Raw genomic sequence first — 11,579 nt, 5'->3', positions numbered from 1 at the left:
TCCTGATTTGAAGCGAAATATGTGTACAATATGAAGTACACACCAAACCAACGGGCTAAACTATTTCAACACGAGTCAAAAGGACTTTGACTAGATTGCACTTGTTTATAAATGTATTATTTCCTTATTATATTATTTCCAGAATTTTTGACAAGCTTTTGGCATGTTTAAAAGTCCATTTACTGTATAATATATGTGCATGCGTATTAGCCAACATGTTACACCTAAGACGATTTTTAATTAATATGTGATTAAGATGCATGGTATCCTTTAAATCTTATATTGTACATTTTCAGGGTATGTTCATATAAGTATTGGTTAAATGTAACATCCACTGTGTAGCTTAACTGTGACGTCACATCACTGTACATCACTGTACATATATAATGTATATCACTGTACACATATAATACATATCACTGTACAAATATAATATATATCTCTACACATATAATATATATCACTGTACATATATAATGTATGTCACTGTACATATATAATGTATATCACTGTACACATATAATATATATCATTGTACATATATAATATATATCATTGTGCACATATAAATTTGTTGGAAATCTATTAGATTTGTGGTTTTTGCATACTTTCGTTTTGATGAACAGTTTGTTTACTTGCTATAAATTCACTCAAGTGTATCGATAACCTTGTATAGAAACAGGGTCACGCTCGACCATTCAAGAGGTACAGGTTCTTCCAAAAGTTATGTGCAATGTGAGGCATAAATTATTGTCCTGTGTCTACACTTTAACAAGAAAAAAAATGAATGGAATAAACGAAAACGATTGTGAGGATATGTACAGTACACAACCAGTTGATGAAGTTGATACAGAAATATATGATGAAATAAAAAGCCAGTTAGGTCAATATGACAAAGAAACATTCATACAAAATCTCGTGGAGAAATACAATGATGACCCGGATCAAATTAATGAAATTCCTCTAAGTATGTATGATTATGCAAAATCTACATATGAAGAATTTCCTAGTGGATACCTGACTGAGCGACGACAACGAGGAAAACCGGGTAAAACTATTGGGGAGAAATACGCTACTGATGTCTACTATATCTTTGCTTTTTGTGAGGGCATTGTGCCAACGGTCGAACTCCAAAGAGAAGTTATGAGTAAACACAAAATGAAATATACAAGCGCTTCTTTGCGAGAATTTCAAATAGATGACCAAAATTGCGATGATGCTGAGAACGTTTCACAAGGAAGTCTTTACTCGGCCATTATGGAGAGTGTGCATAGTGAACTTCTTCAAATCCAAGAGCAGTTATCAGAAATGAAATCTGCCTTTCAGGGTGAATTGCGTTGCAAAAGTAACGAAATTCGGTCACTTCGGTGTGAAAATGAACGACTGCAGTTGGAGCTAAATAACTGTACTGCTGAAAAAAGCAGACTTGCAGATTCAGAGGCACACCTGAAATCAGAGATACGATTCCTGAATCAGAAAATAAAATCGTACGACGACGAATACGATACAAGAACACAGATTATGAAAGAATTGAAAAAAATTCAAAAGACACAAAATACCCCACAGAAACAAAACAGACAGAAATTAAAATACAGTGTGAACAAAAGACTGCTAAACAAAAATCACTTTATTCAACTGTGGTAACTGGAAAAAGTTCACAGATGGCGCGCAATTGATTGACACTGACTTAGATAAAAGTGATGAAAGTAGCCATTCTACAGTCTTTGGCAATGATACATGTGAGAGAAATGTCCATCCTGAAATTCAGCAAGTGGCTGAAAGAAATATTGAACATTCACTTCAGTCTGTACTAGAAGCTTCTAAGCATCAACATACACGTAGCGTTTCCACTCCAACGGTCACATCAAGTTGTATACAAAACATTCAAACATCTGTGTCTGACCCAAAGAAGAAGGCTTCCATCTTAAAAACGTCGAATGTCGGACAAAACTTCGACAGTGAAAATCCTTGCCTATTAAGAGCTACATCCCTTAGTAGGGAATTGGCACCAAATATCATCTGTGAATCACAACGTGCCTTTACTGGATACACCTTTGTACGAGGAAAACGATCACCGTCGCGGCGTGTTGTTCTTGCTAATATCAAAGCCCGTGACACAACATTTGAAAGGGTCAAATCAGAGATCATTGACTGGTGCAAAAGTAAAGACGTTGATATTTTTGGAATATTTCTTCTTGCTCATCATTCAGAACGCAAATTTCCAACATTCGTGATTAGGGCCAATATCGCCGAAAACGACTACAGCAAGACACATGAATCTGATTTTGGCCTGACACCATTTCGGTCAGAGATTGGATCGTACGGAACGAAAAATATAAAGATAGCACAGAACATTCTGATAGCTCATAATGGCTCATATCGCAATCTTACTTCCCTTGATGATTTTATCCACATGGAATGTCCACGGAGCCTTCAGTTGTATACCGGAAATTTCTGATGTTATAGCATTCTCCGACATTTCTTTCATATCTGAACATTGGCTACCAAATAACTGCTTACCAATTTTGAGTTCACATTTTAAGCAAGACGTTATTTGCATTGCAAACCCCGGAACCACTACAAATAACATAACAAGAGGTGGTGTAGCCTTTATTGTCAGAAAATCTAGAGAATACTCTGTTCGAGAAATCAAGACAACAAACAATCGAATACTGACAATAGAGATTGTGTTTGGGTCTGACAAACTATTTATCATCGGATCCCTATTGCCCTCGACAAATTTACCCATTAATGAATACAAAAGTGTTTTGTGTGACGTATTTGATCTCTGTGATGAACTCAGTGAATCTGGTCCTGTGATACTCTGTGGAGACTTCAATACAGACATCAAAAATAAACCTACAAGTCCAAAGTCAAAACTTTTGACTAATAATATGGCAGAAAGAAACTTGTATAGTGTTTTTCAGACTGAGTGCAATATTGTCTCATTCCAAACTAAAGACAAAAAGATTAAAACAGTGCTGGATTACGTTTTTGTTCCTGAATGGTTGGCGTCTGAAGTCAAATATAAAGAGATATATAAAGGTTTCAAATACGAAATATCTGATCATTTCCCCCCTCTTCTCTGAATTCAACATCAAAAATATATTCAGCTGCCTTCCTCCAGATCTATCTCGTAACATTCCAAAATGGTCAATTGCAGATTCAAATAATCTACAAGCGTACAAAAACACATGTGATCATTTTCTCAGCACTTTTCAAGCAGATGGTGAACCGGATTATGACATTGACCAACATCTGATAAATATTACGGCCACTCTTTTATCTGCATCTGATTTTCACATTCCATACGGAAAATTTAGACCTTTTTTAAAGCCCTACTGGAAATCTAACAATCTAGATCATGCTCACTATGATATGCGATGTGCTCGACGCCTCTGGAAATCGGAGGGTTCTCCGAGGTCCAAGGAATCCGATTCTTTTGTTAAATATAAAAAAGCAAAATGTGTTTTTCGAAAACTTCATAGATTAGCAGTAAAAACCTGGCATACTTCCATATTTGATGAAATTGAAAAGGCAGCTGAATTAGAAATAGGTACCTTTTACAGAACAGCGTGGAAAAATTCAAAACGAGCGTCTTCTACACTCCCTAAACATCTAAAGTACATGGATAGTACAGCCGATAATGTTATAGACATATGCAACATCTGGAGAAAATATTATTCTGATCTTGCCGAGGAGAAACACACTCCTAACAAATTTGATGATTCATTCAAAGAACATATTGATGAATATGTAAATCATGTAGATAGTGAGTCCAGAAGCTTCTCCCAATCTACTCTTGTACAGGATCCATTATCGACTGAGGAAATACGGCAACATATTACAGCAATATCAAAGGGGAAAGCAGCGGGTCCAGACTTTCTTACAAATGAACACATCATATACGGCGGAAACAAACTCGTAGATCATTTATGTATTCTTTTCAACCACATATTGCAATGTACATATGTTCCTGAAATGTTTAAGGTTGGTAAAGTAATCTCTATCTACAAAGGCAAACATAAAGATAAATGTAACCCTACAAACTACAGAGGTATTGCATTGACTTCTGCAATAAGCAAACTATTTGAAAAGGTTATTCTATCTCGCATTGAAAATGAATTAACTGAAAAGCGCATCTTATTTCCACATCCGTTACAATTTGGTTTCAGAAATGATCATGGTGCTATACCAGCCTGTTATGTCTTGAAAGAAGCCATTGGCTATTATGTATCAAGGGGTTCGCCAGTCTTCTGTGCTTTTTTAGATAACGAAAAGGCTTTTGATAGAATATGGCATAATGGCCTTTTATTTAAACTGCATACTCTTGGAATTGATCGTAGAATATGGAAAATCCTGAAATACTGGTACAATGGCAATAAATGTTTTGTATCCTTTGCTGGGATGAATTCGTCATTATACAATGTTTCACAAGGTGTTGGTCAAGGAAGAGTTCTTAGTGCTTTTATGTTCCTTGTATATATAGACGATCTCTTAAATGAAATTTGTAAACTCAACTATGGGTTATTGTTGGGTGATATACATATACCAAGTATACTGTTAGCAGATGATACTGTTTTGCTGAGTAATTCGCCTCGCTCTCTTCAAAGTCTGTTGGTTATTGTTGAGCGTTATGCATACAAATGGAGACTTCATTACAACCCATGTAAAAGTGTTTTTATAGTTTTTCATAAGTTTCCTCTTTCATTTGTAAATCATGAAATGAAATTATTTAATGATCATATACCATATTGTGATAGTTTCATATATGCAGGTTGTTTGCTTCAAGCAAACATGAAATGTGACAAATTGACAGATCGAGCGTGCAAGGCTGCAAGAACTAAAATACATTCCTTGTATACAATTGGTGTGAACAGTTTTCAGATTCATCCTATAGTTTCAGCTAAAATTTGGAAAAGGATTGTGTTACCGTCGGCATTCTATTCTTGTGAGCTATGGACAGCATTATCTAAAGAAGATCTGAACAAAATTGAATATATCCAAAGACATTTTTCTAGAATAATACAAGGTTTTTCAAAATATTCTCCATCTCTTTCGTGTATTGCAAATCTAGGTTTATGGACTATGGAAGGATATATTGATAAATGTCGTCTATTATTATTCGGTAGACTGCATAGAGCAGATCAAAACTCTACTCACAATAAAGTATATATATTTATATCCAATGTTTGTGTTGGTGAAAAGTTTCTCGTGACAAAAATTATTACTGATACTCTGACAAAATACGAAATGTCTAATGTATTTTCTGACCATGCTGATATTGTTTTTGATAAACAATCATTTTCAAAATTAGTTTTTAAAAATGTATTTCTAGTAGAAGATAGAAAATGGCATAATGCAATATCACAATGTCAACATATGTCGTTGTTTATGAAAATTCATTGTAAATTAAGACCAAGTCATATCTGGTGTATCCTTAATGAAAATCTTTGTCAACGACGGTCTGTTAATTGTCTCTTGCAACTTGCTTCTATGAAAATAGTTTCAAAAGAATGTACTTTGTGTGGTAAAAATGTTTTAAATTATAACATGCATGTAATGCTTAGTTGCTTCAATGTTTTATCAGAAAGAGAACATACTAGAGAATATATTGGATCTGTTAGACCTTGAAGAATATGTTAATTTTGAGAGCCAAAGTATTGAAACACAATATCTTTCTCTTCTGGGATGTATTAATGGTACTAGCTTTGGAAATTTGTCACGTGATAAATGGAAAAAAGTAATTCAAATTGTTTCAAATTACGTTTTCAAATTGAAAAATCTCTTTATTTTTGATTGTCGTAAAATGTAACTTTGTACATATATAATTATGTTTGTTTGTTCCTGTTCATATCTAATTATATAATGTTCTAGTTGTCAATTACTTATAACTCTCCATTACCTTGGAGGAAATAAAGAATATCTTATCTTATCTTATATAATACATATCACTGTACATATATAATGTATATCACTATACACATCTAATTTATATCACTGTACACATATAATATATATAACTGTACACATATAATATATATCACTGTACACATATGATATATATCACTGTACACATATAGTACATATCACTGTACACATATAGTACATATCACTGTACATATATAATCTACATCCCTGTACACATATAATACATATCACTGTTCATATAATATATATATCAGTGTACATATATAATCTATATCACAGTACACATATAAAATATATCACCGAACACGTATAATATATATCACTGTACACATATAACATATATTACCTTACACATATAATATATATCACTGTAAATATATAATATGTATCACTGTACACATATAACATATATCACTGTACACATATAATATATATCACTGTACATATAAAATAAATATCACTGTACATATATAATATAAATCACTGTACATATATAATATATATCACTGTACAAATATAATATATATCACTGTACACATATAACTATATCAATGTACGCACATAATCTATATCACTGTACACGTATAATCTACATTACTGTACACATATAATATATATCATGGTACAAATATAACTATATCACTGTACATATGTAATATATATCACTGTACATATATAATATATATCACTCTACACTTATAATCTACATCACTGTACATATATAATATATATTACTGTACACATATAATATATATCACAGTAGACATATAATATATATCACTCTACGCATATAATCTACATCACTGTACACATATAATATATATCACTGTACACATATAATATATATCACTCTACACATATAATATATATCACTGTACACATATACTTATATCACTGTAAAGATATAATATATTCATTATACATATAAAATATACATCACTGTAAAGATATAATCTATATCACAGTACATATATAATATATATCACATTACACATGTAATATATATCACAGTACACATATAACATAGATCACTGTACACATATAATCTACATCACTGTACACATATAATCTACATCACTGTTCACATATAATCTATATCACTGTACATATATAATCTACATCACTGTATACATATAATATATATCACTGTAAACCTATAATATATATCACTGTACATATATAATATATATCACTGTACACATATAACCTACATCACTGTACACGTATAATATATGTCACTGTACACATATAATTTATATTTCTGTACGCATATAATATATATCACTGTATACATATAATATATATCAATGTACACATATAATATATATCACTGTACACATATAATATATATAACTGTACACATATAATTTATATCGCTGTATACATATAATATATATCACTGTACACATAAAAATATATATCACTGTACACATATAAATTATATCACTATACACATATAATATATATCACTGTACACATATAATATATATCACTATACATATATAATACATATCACTGCACGCATTTAATATATATTACTGAACACATATAAGATATATCACTGCACACATATAATATGTATCACTGTGGATATATGATTTATATCACGGTACACATATAATATATATTACAGTACACATATAATATATATCACTGTACACATATAATATATATTTCTCTATCTCTCTACGCAAATAGCTATATCACTGTGCACATATAATCTGTATCACTGTAAACATGTAATATAGATCATTGTACACATATGACCTACATCATTGTACATATATAACTTGTATCAATTTAGACATATACCCTATATCACTGTACACATGTAAAATGTGTTGTTTTCTTAGTTATTATTTCCATATGTGTACATTTTCAACTGTATTCTCCTACATAGCAGTATTACGAGCAACACGTATTCATCACTGCATAAATCCATTACGGGCTCAACAGAGGTCACGGCTGTGGGCATGAACATTTGTTAAAAGTATGTAACAGGTACTACTTTTACCAAGGTAATACACATCTAGCAATCGCTCTCACTTACTACAGAAGTCTATCAATATAGATGAAATCAACATCACAAAATGTATTTATGGTTTTACTTGTATTCCAAGCAGTGGACTTTCATCAATAATTGATAAAAGCATTTCTGTAAACAATGTCTTACTAATGTATGTCTAAAATTTCGTCTGCTACAACTTTACCCTGGTCATCGGTGATGCAGAATTGTACCTAATGCTAGACGATGATATTAGGCTTCAGCAAAAAGGTCTTTCACAGGATGTATGGCCGATAAGTCCTCAAAGTGCATTGAGACCTACACACCGCACTGCCTCCGTGCCACAACAGCCATAGGTGATTGATGTCGGTTTCCAAGCTTATGTCGGGACATCGAAGCGAGGCGTCGTTAAAAACCTATTACAGAAATTTATCGAGTCAAAAGAAGCGTGCAGTGAGCTCATGTTTGTTAACAATAACATATCCAATTCCAAACTGTCCGTTACCTGTTTGCATTTCACATTATCTGCGATGTTCAGTTCTTTCCGGAGATTCATCTGAGCTGCATCTTCTGTCCTGATAATAAATAATTTGCCTATACCTGACAACTGCCGCCCTGTTCTTCATGTTCCTTCACCGCAGTCTTCTGTTAACTCCGTAATATCCTAATATCCGCAGAATATCGTTCAAAGTCGGTCTTCAACGTCTTCACTTTTCAAAAGTGAAAGTGCATCACAACTGTAAGTGTAACCTTGCGCACCCCCGTTTAAATCATAACCCCCCCCCCTAAAATTAGACATATAGAAGAGTTTTCCATTATATACTCCTGAGTTACTGTATATGTTGATATACTTGCTTTTTAGCGTCTTAATAATTAAAGCAGCTCTTCAATTGATGGAACTTTGTTTTGTGTTTTCGTCATTTTGAACATATATGACGCTTCGTTGTGGATGTCAACTATGTGAAATGTATGGAAACGTGTTGTTAACATAATTCAGCAATGTTACCGATCAAAAATGTAAAAATAAATAATAAGGTATCATTTTAAAATATTTATCGGGATATAAATACGGGTTGGTACGTGATCAAAGTTTCCATAACGCCCTTTGGGCTTTATGGAATTTGATCACTTAAACAACAAGTATTTATATCCCGATAAATACTTTAAAATCATACCTCATTTCTCAAATAATCTGTATCTGTGTATTGGATAAGGCGACGTCATGTCTATTCATGTTGATAGATACATTCGTGGATCTTGACATTCATATTGTAATTGGGTGTCTGCTTTAGTATGAGTGGTTTTACAAGTAATCAAACATTCCTCGACACTCTGGTGGGATTTATATATGTAAACCGAGCTAATTATTTCTCGTTATCAACACATAAGTAACAAGTACTTCCTTATCTTTTTTGTTTGTAAATCAAAAGAGAACGAAAGGTCAGTAATGACAGGGGAAAGGGCTAGTACAAGATGTTTTGTTTTATTTTTTCATATAAGGATACCTTTCTTTATAGCATGTGAAGCGGGTTGTTATAGCTATTCATGTGCTGTATCAAGTACATATTTATTTATTTTAGATTTTGCTAAATTGACCTAATTGTTTTTATTATAGTAAACTATTAAAAAATAATAATTCTAAACCAATTCGATAAATCATGAATAAATTGATAAAACTTCTTCAATATAGTAACCTATAAAAATGGTAATTTCTAATCAATTATATAAATCATGAATAAATTGAGACAACTTTTTTTAGTATATTAAAATATAAAATATGGTAATTTCTAACCAATTTAAAAAATCATGAAAAAATTGGTTAAACTTCTTTAGTATAATAAACTACCGACCCCGAAGCGTACTACTACACCACTTGCACGGAACGGTACGAAACGATTCTTGCATGGAACGCTGAACAGTCTGCATGAAACGCTTTGCACGAAACGCTGACAACTTTGTGGGCGTGGCTTGTACGCTTTGTAAACGGTATGCAGGAAACGGTAGGCGTGGCCTGCACCCTTTGATTTTTTTTTTATATTATTTTGTTCAAATAGTTTCAATATAATTGCAGTATTCTAGATATTAAAAAAGGTTGATAAAGTAATGATAACGATTCATTTTAAAATGATTGCTCATGTACATGCAAGGTAAAGATAACAAACAGTGATCAATCTGAAAACTCCTACAAGCAATACAAAATAGATAGTTGGGCAAACACGGACCCCTGGACACACCAGAGGTGGGATCAGGTGCCTAGGAAGAGTAAGCATCCCCTGTTGACCGGTCACACCCGCCGTGAGCCCCATATCCTGATCAGGTAAACGGAGTTATCCTCAGTCAAAATCAGTGTGCCAAGAACGGCTTAACAATCGGTATAAAACACGTCAGACAGCATTTAACCCAATGCAAGGTTGTATTGACGAACTATACCGTTATAACGACCATAGAATTTGCGAAATGACTTCAATCGAGACTGTTGAAATCCCTGTACCATCAACTTGTTTGTCAGTAGCTTACCTCGATTTAAAAACTGACCATACCCAGAACAAGCTCTTGCATATCGAATCAGTTGAGATATATAAACACCATATGCAGGTGATAATGGAATATTGCTACATAAATGTGGGAAGTTGACGATGGAGAAGCTGAAATCATCCCGTTTGTCATACAGTTGAGTTGTCAGTTTGCCGTTAATGTCTACTTTCAATAAAATATCTAAGTATGAAGCAGAAGTGGACGACTCTGTGGTGTCCTTTATTTCGAGCTCACAGGGATATATCAAATCGACATATGAATGAAAGCTATCATTGGTAATAGACAAAATGTCATCGATATATCTAAAAGTCGAATTGAAGGTCACAGCGAGAGAGTTTTTCTTCTCACGTAGAAGTTTTTGAATAAATTCTGCTTCATATGAATATAAAAACAGGTCAGCTAACAAAGGAGCACAATTCGTGCCCATGGGAATTCCAACAGACTGTTGGAAGACCTGATCACCAAAGACCACGAAGATATTGTCAATGAGGAACTCAAGCATATTTTTTATTTCAACTTCAGAGTACTTGTGCGTGGAATCAGAGTGGTGTTTAACAAAGTAAGTTTTTGAATGACTGATCACTAGATATGAATATTTCCGTTTTCCGTTTTTGTTGAAGAAGCAACTGTCTATGATGTCAAAAAGTCTAGTCTTTAATTTATCGTGAGAAATGGTCGTGTATAGTATTGAAAAGTCATAGGTTTTAAAATGCTATTGATTTGATTCTGTGATTTCAAGTTTACTAAAAGTTCTTTAGAATTTTTTAGAATCCACATTTGATTAACACCATTTCTGACATATGTAGTCACACAGTACGACGCGGTAAATTTCATTTTTGCTTATAATATCAATAAATTATGAACACGTTGGAACGAAAACCAATGAATTCTTTTTTAATTTCGGAAATAAAAGAAAAATATGCAAAAATTATATCGTCGAGGAATATTGATTAATCAAATTTTATTGATTCATTGCTCAATTAAATTCATTGAAACTGAATATGAAATGGTCGCGTCTGTTTCGCTATTTTTGTACATTCATTCTGAGTGTCGATAGAATAGATTTGTAATTTTTATATTCCAGGCCTCTTCCCAAAGACATATATTG

Source organism: Ostrea edulis, chromosome 7 (genome assembly GCF_947568905.1).
Source record: "Ostrea edulis chromosome 7, xbOstEdul1.1, whole genome shotgun sequence".
NCBI classification, from domain to species: domain Eukaryota; kingdom Metazoa; phylum Mollusca; class Bivalvia; order Ostreida; family Ostreidae; genus Ostrea; species Ostrea edulis.
This window is presented reverse-complemented; position numbering follows the sequence as displayed.